Here is an 11,838-nt window from a genome sequence, read left to right as displayed (position 1 = left end):
TGGGCAACCTGTAGGTAAAGCCAACAGAGGAAGATTAACTCACTTAGTAGTTTTAAAGCACTTAAATTACGCAAACACTTCTGGAACTCCCCGCTGTAGCAGCAGGAGTTAAACTCACAGGAGCATTTGTCCACTGAGCTCCAGACTGGTCCGTCTCATCAGGATTGGTGGGGGCTGCTTGTTTAAGCCAATAGGCAGGGAGCAACGCTAATGTCATTCCACTGTGACCGCCGAGAGGAACACCATAGCGCACCGTGCGCCGCTGAAATGACTGAGATGTGGTGACAGACCAGGCTCCTTCAGCGCTCCTCTCCAATGCAGCCAGTATCTGGAGTTTAAGCTTATCGCTTTGCACAGCTCTGGGTTCAGCTTTGCGGCACAGTGGTGCACCCTCTCTGGACTTTTCATCTTATGCCAATGAGACGCAGCGTGAATCGTTTTTCTCACTTCAGGAATATTGGTTCTGGATACTCGGTTCACTGCGGCTGAACGCTTTGGGGGTGAGTATTTGAACAGTTATTTTTATTTTTATTTCAGAAGTCTGTGCCGCTTTTAAAATAATTTCACTACGTTGCACCAATTGGATTTTTGTAGTCACTTTAATTTCAAGTTTTACGTAGTGGTGAAGAAAATGTCGACCTCATAGTTGTGGTTTTGATAAGAAAAACAAAGCGCTTTCAACAATATATAGTAGCCTAGATAAAACAGCAACACTTACATCAGATGGAACTGATGCTATATAGAGGCTAGTTGTGTCAGCCCCCAAAAGTCATCACACTGGCTTTCATTTTACAATCCTTTGCGCTTTTACGCAGCAACATTTCACTTTCCCTGCATGTTAACCTCATTTCTCTGACGCTGAAAAAGCTTGGAGACGGGTGGAAGTGTGGAGTCCCCCGGGCCTCCAGATGTATGGACTCAGCTGTCGCCTGTCACTTTGGTGACAACTGCTCGGCACTTCGTGACCGCCGCTTGTTCGCCACTGCAAGGCTCCATAGCTGTCAAGAGTGCTGTCGCGTGAGGGAGAATGTGGTCAAGAACCCCGGCCACATAGGCTACAGTATGAGAAGTCACTCTCACTTTCTGTAAGTCCAACCATGATGCATAAGGAATGGCTTGACCAAAAAATTGCACTAGCTGCAAAAAACATATCCATTCTGACGAGTCATTTAATCTAGATTCAGAACTGACATTTTTTTTATTAAAATAAGTGAATACATCTAGCAACTTCTTTGAACTAGATATGAACTTCTAGAGACATTTCTGGAGTCAGGTTTGATCCCCCTGATAGTGTGATCTGCACTTTGCAGTGTTCTGCATTGTTTCTTGATAAAAATCAAAAGAAAAATGAAACTGAGCATGAGGCCTTATTAGGAGGCTATGTTTGCAGTGCAGTCAGCTCTTTAAATAAAAAGAACCCTGCATGCTGCTTGAGTGAATTCATCACTCCTTGTGGACCTTGCGCAGAGCTAAACATGCCATAAAGTGTTTCCTTTGGAGAACAATGACACACCCTCAAGTTTCAAACATTTCCATTCTCAGCTGTGACAGAAAGTGCTAAACCTACAAGGCACAGGATAGCAGTTACTGTTATATTTAACCAAGGCAGTCTAAGATAATAGTTTGCTCTCATATGAACACAGTAAACATCACTTTAAACCATTAAGTCCTGTGCATGCCCTCTTGGGGGCTGACAGAATGACAGACCCACTTGGTTCAGACCAAGCACAAAAAAGCAGCAAAGTCAGACTGGCCTAAAATCTGCCACTATAACCACAGCTGACAGAAACAGATCACTGCTGATCCCAGAACAATTCTGAAGCCTGACAGCTAGGTGAGAGGACAGACTCAGGAAATGCCATGGTCTTTATTTGGACACGGGGGATAGCTTGTGGAAGTGATTTGAGGTATTGCAGGACTACACAAGTAAAATGGATTAAAATACATTAAATTATACCCTGGACCACGTTGAGAGTACAAAGGAGGAACTGCAGGTTCTGCACAATGTCGACAATTCCATTTCAAAGTGTAATCCACCAGGTCAAAATGTGGCTGTAATTGCACCAGAAGGTGTTTTGAAACGTGGTTACATCCATCCACGATTGCAGCACTTTTAACCATCCTATCAGAGGTATTTATTTTTCCCTGGCCAGTAAAGGAAGAGGATACAGAAAGAAATACTCTGAGTAAGTGTGAGTGTTGTGGACAGAGATACAGAGAGGACAGAGCACAGAACCAAGGGGGTGGTGTCACCTAGTGGCTAGAATAAAGGTTGACGCCTTCACTGCCGAGGAGTCACAGAAACTCATCAGTAGTATTGTCTTTACAACCTGAACTACTTCACATATTTATCGAAATAAGAGTAAACAAAAACACTTTTGATGTTTTGTGTAAGCTAAAGACAGCTGTTCAACACAAGCCATTGTAAGTACTGACATACAAAATGATGGCCTATATCTGAGACCCAGTATCTAATGCAGAAATAAGAGTTCTGTGTTGTCATACATATTCAAACCTGTTATTGGATGTATCAACATAGTGTATACCTGCATACCTGCTCAAATCTGGGTCTCATGCTTCACAGCTGCAGATAGATGATCTAGCAGGGGAGGCTTGTTTTAGGGGAGACTGAGCTGAGCTCTTACTTTCAATGATCTGCTGCAGGTGAGAATTATCTTTGAGTATTAAGTTATTTATAGACTAAATGATTTACAAGTGGTGTTTTTGGAGCAGCTCCACATGTCACACTGCACTTGTTCACATCTCATTTCCAAAGCCCTGATTTGAATCAAAGGTACCATTAATAGAATCAAAAGACTTTAAAGGCATATTGTTATAAATTTGTGTGTGAACACAAGAAAGCAAGGAAATAAAATAGCTGGCCTTATCATACATTTTCTTGGACAGAGTATAAAGAACCCGTTCCTGATCCTCCTCTGCCAACTGGATGTTTATGAGTGCTCGCTTAATAAATGTGGACTATGTTGATGGTTTATTTGAGTACCAAAGTGCATAGAGGATGTAGGACTCTGCAGCAGAAAAGGCCTGTTTTTTGCATGAGCACCTCATAATGTACCTTTCGACTATAGGACCTTGCTAAAACATTAGCACACTTGTGCGCCTTCGCATTAGTGCACAGCAAGAGTGTTGGAGGTGGAGACAAATCGCAGACATAAAGCCAGTCTCAGACATAAACAGTGGGGCATGTTGTGGCGTGTGTGTGTGTGTGTGCGTGTGTGCATGCGTTTGTCCGTACATGCGTGCGTGTGTCCGAGAGAAGCAGATGGACAGAGACAAAGTGGTCATCTATATGTGTGTATGGCTGCCACGTGCACACACTCTCTGACACCTACAGACAGACACCCAGCTGAGTGTGAATGAGCAGAATGTAAGTCCCAGTGCCCGTGTGTATACGTTTCCCACTGTTGATTTAAAAGCCCAGTACCAGTGAAATGTACACAGAGGTCTGTTTGTGCAAACCTAGAATGAATCACCCTTGCGTCCGTGTAAATCGCCTGCAAGCCAAACACTCTGGCAGCCTTTTATCCCCAGACGTGGTCCAGCTCACTATAGCAGGACTAAAAGCAGACCGGGACAGGGCCGTGTGTTGTGCGGAGCTGTCAGAGGACGCCAGTCTTTCAAGACTCTGGATGGGGAGATGTGGCATAGAGTCGGGTTGCCATAGACAAACTCCAGAGAGCAGAGCGCATTGACTGTAAACTGTTTGTGGTAGGTTGGCAGGAGGCTGTATGAAATATGGCTTGTTTAAACGCTGGTGGTCCCTGAATCTGTGGTCACTGGGCTTGGCTGAATGGACGGTGGCCTGGATGGTCAAATTTAGGGCACTGTTACACTGCTGTTGTAGAGATTAGGATAACCACTGTGGATGCTGCTGTCTGTGCCATGCCGTAAAATTCTCCCTCCTGTAACTTTCAAACGGCATCATATATGAGACTCAGCGCCTGCAGCAGTGGCACACATTGGATCCACATGCTAAGCATTATTCTAAAGTGATTAAAGGTAGCTAGTGATTTAGCGCTTCCAGGCACAACTCTGTTTATTAGGAGATGCACGATGATGTTAGAGGAAAATGGGTTTGGCTCTCACACTGGAGTTTAATGCCCCAGCAGATCTCTGGTAACCACATGGCATAATTGCGGGACCAACCATCAGACCACCACTATGATGAAAGTCATACTTGACACACATGTTTTATTATCACCACCACCATGTATAGGCATGATGCTCAGCTCTGGATACTGCATGATAACATCGGTGCAGCGCTACAAAGATGGTTATTACTGACATGTCTGTCCTTAATAAGGGGGAATAACAGATGTAAGGATGCCAAATGTCAGATGGAGTTTTGGAAAGTTCATCTGACCCAGCCTGACACAGAAATGGCCGACTGCAGGAGGGTGTGTTTTCTCCTCTGACCTCCACATCTATAGGGATCCATCCAAGCAATCACAGCATCAAGGGCTAGAAGCAAAAGAAAACATATTACCCTGAGATAGTCATTAAAAAGCCCAGCTCATTTCCCCAGCACACAACAGGGGATTCAGTTAAAGCTTTCCGGACCCACGGCTGGAAATATGCAAAACACACACACACACACACACACCCTTCCCCTTCTTGTGGCTCTTGTTCCTCCTTTCCTGTTGGCATTGTCACAGGGGTGAAGTCAGAAAGCGTGGATGATATAGAAAAGGTCAACAGGGTTTAAAAATAGACTCTGCAGGGCAAGAGATTTTTGGACTGACAACAAAGGTATTTTCTGAGATTGTTGGGAAAGGTTACAGTTTCAGACAGTGGGGACAGTTGCTGGATGCCTGCCATAATATTTCTCTCCGAACATTTCCTCATTAAAACTTTAATCCTGTCATATTTTATGATGCCATTATTTAGGTTTGGAAAGAAATGTATGCACACACGAGATTGGCCATATTCACAAACAGACAATGCTGGATTTAATCGTAAGAACCAATTTGAATAACTCCTAAAATACATTTTAAGAAGATTAAAAAGATCACAAAGCAATACGTCAATACCTTATCCCCTTTCGGCTCTAGATTTAAACTGCTGCTGCTGCTTCTTCTTCCTTTTCTTTTTAATGGAGGAGTTTTTCATGTGAGCTAATTCAAAGATAATTCCTTAATGGGATCTTACATCCAAGAATAGCAAGTGCTCTGCATATCACCATATACTGTATGTACCACAGCACATGCTTTACATTCATAATGAAACATGAGACCCCTTCCCATTTCATCTCAAGCATTAAATTAGTTTAGCCCCAGAAGTGTTGCACATTGACAGGGTTGGCTATCGAGAACAGGTTCTGAAGTGAAGCTGACTGGAAATGTATAACAATTGGCACGATCAGGCTTACTAATTGTTTGGACCTACTGCAAGTCCATCTATATTATGCATATTTTAATGCGCTTGTCTTTACGATGATTGGGATACAGCGAAAGTAATTTCATGCAAAGAAGGGAGGCCAGATATAAGATATAAGAATGCAGTCCTCCAGTCCATCAGTTTTAGTCATTTTGCCTCAAAATCAGCTAATGCTGGTATTTGTAACTTAAGTAAAAAAGTGTAAAAAAGTGTAAAACAACAAACATTCAAGGTGTGTAAGGCCAGAACATAAATATATTTTCCTAATTTTACATTGCAAACCAAAATTAAAATGGGAAGTCTAATTTTGATTGACTTCCTATCAGGCATTTATAAAGAGCATTTCTTTTCTGTCCATTATTATTTATCAAAAATCATATTCAAATGCAATTTTTAAATGCATTTGTCACCTAAATTGGTTTGCAACATTGAGGTCAAGGGACTGTCAAAGTTTTCTACCACCTCCACTCTCTCATATTTTCACCGCTATTATTAAAGCCCTCGATAAATGCAATCTCGGGTCTTTTTGTGAATGTGCCCGAGTCAAACTTTCATTTAAAAGCATAATTAGGACATAAACACCATTTTTAAGATTTACCGTATTTTCGTTTTCGGTCGATGGCCTTTTGAATGGGAGTGCTAGGGGCACTTCTATGATAGCATCAAAATCACCATTTTTAAAACACTAAGAAGGCTCGACACAAAATGAAACTTTGCTCCAAGTATCACCAGGGGCTCTACACATGAACTCGAGCATTGAGAACATTGTTTGTGTTCCCAGAGTTTACTAAAAAGAAAGGTTTTGAACGACTCACTTTAGCAGTTGTTGTTTACGCTATCCGCCATCTTTTCAGTCAAAAAGTGTCAATCTTCGAATGCAAATGAACGGACTCCATAGGAGGAAATGTCATTCTTATATGAGGCTCCTTTTTCAACTACAAGGTCAATATTATTTTTCACTAACGACAAAACAACAAATTATCCATGCATTTATATGGAACTAAGCTTTACAGTCCTTCCAGAAAAACGCGAAAAAGAGTTTTTTTGTGATTGTTGCGGGCAAAAATCCTTGATTATGCGGCACGTTTTCTTAAAAAATGCGATGGAATATGCGGGATATTTATGCGATGAAATTGCGGGAACTTGCAAAAATTGCGGGAACTTGCAAAAACTGCGGTTTGATGAAAAAGAGAAGAAAAAGTGATTCCCCCAACAACACCCTGCTTTTTTTAAACTTAATTTCCAAAAATAGTTTACAAATATTCAGTCATTGCAATAAGTAAACAAATAAGATACAAAAATATATACGAATAATATAATATTAAAGTAAAAATAAAAGTAATAGTCTAAACAGAGGGAAATAAAAGATACAAAAGAGACAGACTTTTAAAAATCGTTAATAATATAGACAGCAGGAGCACTTAAACAAAGAAATTTGAGTAGACATCAGATATTAAGATAGGTTTCTTATTGGATACCAACTTAAGAGTCTCAAAGTACATGTCAAATTCAACCTCCAACACCCTGCTTTTCGATGATGTTCACGTCGCGTAATTACTTCACTTCATAACGTTCCCATGGCAACAGGGGAAAATGGCTGCTCTTGTGTGAAGTAAACGCAACATTTTTTTCAACTTTCTGCTAAGATATATGTGACTTTTTTGCAAAGAAAATGCGGGGATTATGAAATCGTGCAAGCAGCGCATATTTTGCGCAGAAATCGGCAATTTATGCGGCGAAAGTGCGGCATATTTGAAAAAATGCGGCCCCCGCATGAATATGCAGACTTTGGCTGATTATGCATTGAATTATGCGATCGCATAATCGCGTTTTTCTGGAGGGACTGGCTTCAGGAGCTTTCCATCTTTATTCTCTTCGAGATCAACTCTTTTTGACTGAGAAGATGGCGGATAGCATAAACAACAACTAACTGCTAAAGTGAGTTGTTCAAAACCTTTCTTTTTAGTAAACTCTGTGTACACAAACAATGTTCTCAATGCTCGAGTTCATGTGTAGAGCCCCTGGTGATACTTCAAGTAAAGTTTCATTTTGTGTCAAGCATTCTTAATGTTTTAAAAATAGCGATTTTGATGCTATCATAGTAGTGCCCCTAGCACTTCATTCGAAGGCATTTGACCGAAAACGAGAATACGGTAAATCTTAAAAGTGGCATTCCCGTCCTAATTATGCTTTTAAATGTAGGTTTGACTCGGGTATATTCACAAAAAGACCCTAGGTTGCATTTTGGCGAGAGTTACGCTTTAAGTTTACTATTGCAGGAGTCATGATTAGCATTTACTACTTTATAATCTAATTCCTCTCTTTACACAGAGGGAATGTATTAGTATCAGTTGGAAATACATCACAGTAAAGGCCGATGTTGTAGGATGACATACAGATGGGTCAATATTGACAAAGGCCAATTGAGGACATGTCTTGCAGAGCAGCAGCCTGAGGCCCACAATGGGCCCACTGAGCTGACACAGAAACAGTTCGTTTGGCCACAACAACCTGACGGCAGCTCCTAGTGAGAGGCCAGTTCAAAGAGCCGGGCTTTTGTTTGCTATGCTCACACTGTCTTCCTGTTCGGGGCTGGGCTCCCAAAGAAAACAAGAGCAGTGGCTCACCAGATGTGTACATCTGTATGTGTGCGCATTCGGTCCAAACACACACACTTGACCATTCAGGGAGAATGTTTTATGATGTTGGAAAGGAATAAAAACTTGAAGAAAAGGCATCTCGGATTTTATGGAAAGGGTTATTTTTTAAAACACACACAGCGTGTATGCCCACTCTGTCACATGTTCCTTTATGCTGGCCCATGATGCTAAAAATAGTTTGGTGTCATTAGTGACCTCAGTATTAGCAGCTCCAAAAATAACACACTGATGCTGACAGAAACAGGCGTATTACATGTGAGGTTACTAAGAATAAGCTTTGCTCTGCGGGACTGGTATCCTTAATTGGGGGGTGATAAGGCAGCCAGTTGTGCCCTTTTTCCATTGCACACATATATTGTGCCAACACACATACAAACACAAACACACACACACACACATGCATACACACTCACACACAGATCCCAGGCACTAATTACCCCATGTCTGGCCTGTATATCTGCTAAACTAAGTGAGGCCTCCTGAGGGATTCAGATTGGATCTTACTTGAATACACACACACACACACATAAAATGCACACTCAGCTTACGCATGTATTCTTTTGTCCACAGGCAAGCTTATGTGCTCTTGGATCAGGTATGATGGTATAGATTCACATTAAATATAGTTCCTTTGTAAATATTATTATACAATTCAGTGTGTTTTGTCAGCAGTATTATTCATGCAGTCATACTCAAGTTGTTAATGTCACAGAAATTCCTGGCCTTGTTATCTTATATAAGAATAAAAGAAGTAGATAGAAGAGAGCGGAAAGGAAATGAGGGGTGAGAAATGTGGGAAATTGCATGCAACAACATGCAAGATCCCCGGCAAGAGTCAAATCAGGTTGCAATTACATGGTCAGCGCTTTAAACATTTAAAGGACCAGTTTGTAGGATTTAGTGGCATCTAGCGGTGAGGTTGCAGATTGCAACAAACCGTATACCCCTTCCCTTATCGCTCCCTTTCCAAGCACGTAGTAACCTACGGTGTCCTTTAGGTAGCGGGTAAACTTTTAAGACCATCTTTAGATAATCTTTTGTGTTTGGTTTTTTCTGTTCTGGGCTACTGTAGAAAAATTGCAGTGCAAAACGTCAGTCTCCATGGAAGAGGACCCGCTCCCTATGTACATATGACGATTCATTGTTCAGATGATATACACTAATGAAAACTTAATTATGAATATTATATTCTGCCAATAGACCCCCCTGAATCCTACACACTGCTCCTTTAAGCCACCAGGATGCCCTTGGTTTACACGTTCTTAAAAGAACCTTACGTAATACAACATGGGCAAAAAGGTGACAAGACAAATGTCATCTGACCATTCTCGGTCTTGGAACAATCTAAGTCAACATACTGCTTAAAAAGTGGAAGAAGTCAAATTGTTACCATTTAGTTACTCAACTTGTTTCCCAATACATGCTATCATTGGGGTATCCCGTGCAAAAAGATCATGTCTCAGCAAATCATGATAGACAATACATCACAAGTGTCAAAAAATATATGTCGAAGCCACAAAGAACACAGAGAAAAGCAACTCAATGTGGCAAACAGATGCACATGTAAAAGTGGGCCTCCCAAGATGTAGGACCTCCAAACATGTAACCTCGTTGTCCTTTTCTGAAAGACACACATAAAACCAGCCTCGAAAAATTCTTAAAGTCAAACGAGAGTAGATTTAGAATTTTTTTCCTGTACATTTCAATGTGAGTCACGTGAGGAGGTGAAAAGGTCAACATCACAGCAACAGAGAGCCTTACAGAGGAGATCATTGGGCCTCTCCTCTGCTCTTTCTGCTGTTTTACTACCACCTAAATGACTTAAATTGTGTCCAATTAAGCAGAGCTAGAAAGAAGCATCCCCGCTCTCAGTGGTCAGAGTTCCCTCTGTGCTGTGGCACTGGAGCATGTGTTTAATTAGAATGCTCTAAAAAGACTGTAACGGAGTGTTTCTCCAGGAATGTTAATCATTAGTGGGATCCTGACTGAGCAGCTCTTAACTGTTTCAGAGTATTGTTGGATTCCATGGTTTGCCTTTTGAAGCCGTGCGGCTCAGGAAAATGCTTCCACGTGTGGAAATTGCCAACTTTCTCTTCCTTAAAAAAAAACAAAAAAAAAACAGCATCCTCTCCTTCTACAGCAACTTGCTCGTGCACTCATGCCCGAGTATTGCCTGTTTTGTTAACGGCGGTCTCATTCATGTGTCCGTTTGAGCCCAGGGCTGGAAACACACAGGAAATACTTTTCTTGCCATATGAAGGATATACTGTTGAACTGTGAGGAAAGTTGAGGAGAAAAGCCCTCAGCGGTGTGAGGTTTAAGTGGTGTGCTAGATTTTCTGAAAGTGTGAGGTCATAAGCTAAAAATGTAGTGAAGTTGTAAAAGGTTGAACCCGGACATTGACAGGGTGCTGTTTCAACAGGAGTGATCACATAGCATGGAAATGAACTGAATTTTAAAGTTTCAATAAAGAAATAAAACATGATAGTGAAAACAGAGACCTGTTGGTTGAACCCATTGGTTTAAGGTGTTTATAGGGCTGTTTTGTAATTATTTATCTATATTCTCAGTTTGTCCATGGAGACCACACATGACAGCCTCTGCCCTTTGCTGATCCAGTGCTTTTGTCAGTGCAAGTGAGTAGTGTAAGAGCAGCCCATTCATCCTCGGCCCGCTCTGTGTGTAGACAGCCACAGGCTTTTGTTGAGTTATAGTGTCCTCAAATAAAGGGGCTTCCTCCCTTTAACAGCCCCAGGAGCTCTGTCGCTCCACTTCCCATTGTTCCCAATGAAGTTCGGCTTTTACAACTAGGTGAGAGGGTGTCAAATTGAGGTTGAAATATGAGCCGTCCCAATCGTACATCGCTGCGATGTTTGGCAAAGCAGACAGTGGTGTACTTTTGATAAAGGGAAGAAACAACCAGTGTGCTGACACAGGGATTTGTTCAGCAGAGAGGTGTTATGTCATTTATTACAGGTTACTCTATATGGAAACTGGACATTCTTGTCACATTACATCATACATGACACAACAGGGCTACAGCAAATTAATTAAAGCAGAAATGAATAGGTAAATAAGTAATATGTTCATAGATTGCTTCCATTAAATCAGAGCTATTCAAACTGACATCATCTACTTAACAACATCTACTTGTTGTTGGTGTTATACAAAAGCATTACATACTCTAATTTAATAATCAGACACAGACAGCTTGGTTATGGACTCAGGATTTAAGGAACGTGACCTTTTTTGTTGCTGTTTGGGAAGAAATTAGATTTTAGAGTTGAAAAGTTCAGAAGTAATTCAGTCCAATAAACCCTGAATCCTGTCCTTTTTTCCATTTAGATTTTTACTATTCAGCGCCCTTGAGAAACACATGATCTTTACTGAGGTCAATTGAGAATATATTTCTCCTTAATATTTTACAAATGTCTCCTGTCAAAACTAAGCTTAGATCTAAGCTTTGCCCTCAGCTGCCTCCAATGTGTCAGAGCGAAACAGTAAAAGGGGTTATGTGAGGGTTATAGGGCTAACCAGCCCACTGTCTGACCTGAGTTTGTCAGCGCCAATCTAGCTAAGTCAATATCAATGCGCTGACTGCTCCACCAGTTGACCTTTTCCTCCCTCTTTCAGGGCGTAAAAAGGATTGTTGTTACAGTAGAGTGATAGGCCTTTATTGGCCTTTATAACTGAGGCTTTTGTTGGGCCTGTGTCCTGCTAATACCCGTTGGCAAGTCATTTAAACCTTGACAATGCCTACTTTTTATAAGGTAGCTCACAT

The 11,838-nt window shown here is 41.3% G+C and overlaps 1 protein-coding gene across 2 annotated transcripts in view; it reads left to right on the top strand.

The window, feature by feature from the left end:
- The first annotated feature begins 206 nt into the window (after positions 1-206).
- The window catches only part of prickle1a (prickle homolog 1a), a 28,200-nt gene continuing 16,568 nt past the window's right edge, over positions 207-11,838 (top strand). Inside the window, exons 1-2 of one of the 2 annotated variants that reach the window (XM_039809868.1) lie at positions 207-500; positions 868-1,085. The gene's annotated coding sequence lies outside the window, so the exon portion shown is untranslated. The remainder of the gene's footprint in view (positions 501-867; positions 1,086-11,838) is intronic. The other variant, XM_039809867.1, reaches the window with a different exon arrangement.

This window comes from Perca fluviatilis, chromosome 8 (genome assembly GCF_010015445.1).
Source record: "Perca fluviatilis chromosome 8, GENO_Pfluv_1.0, whole genome shotgun sequence".
In the NCBI taxonomy this organism is placed as follows: domain Eukaryota; kingdom Metazoa; phylum Chordata; class Actinopteri; order Perciformes; family Percidae; genus Perca; species Perca fluviatilis.
The sequence above is the reverse complement of the archived record's forward strand: the minus strand, read 5'-3'. Positions and strand labels throughout refer to the sequence as shown.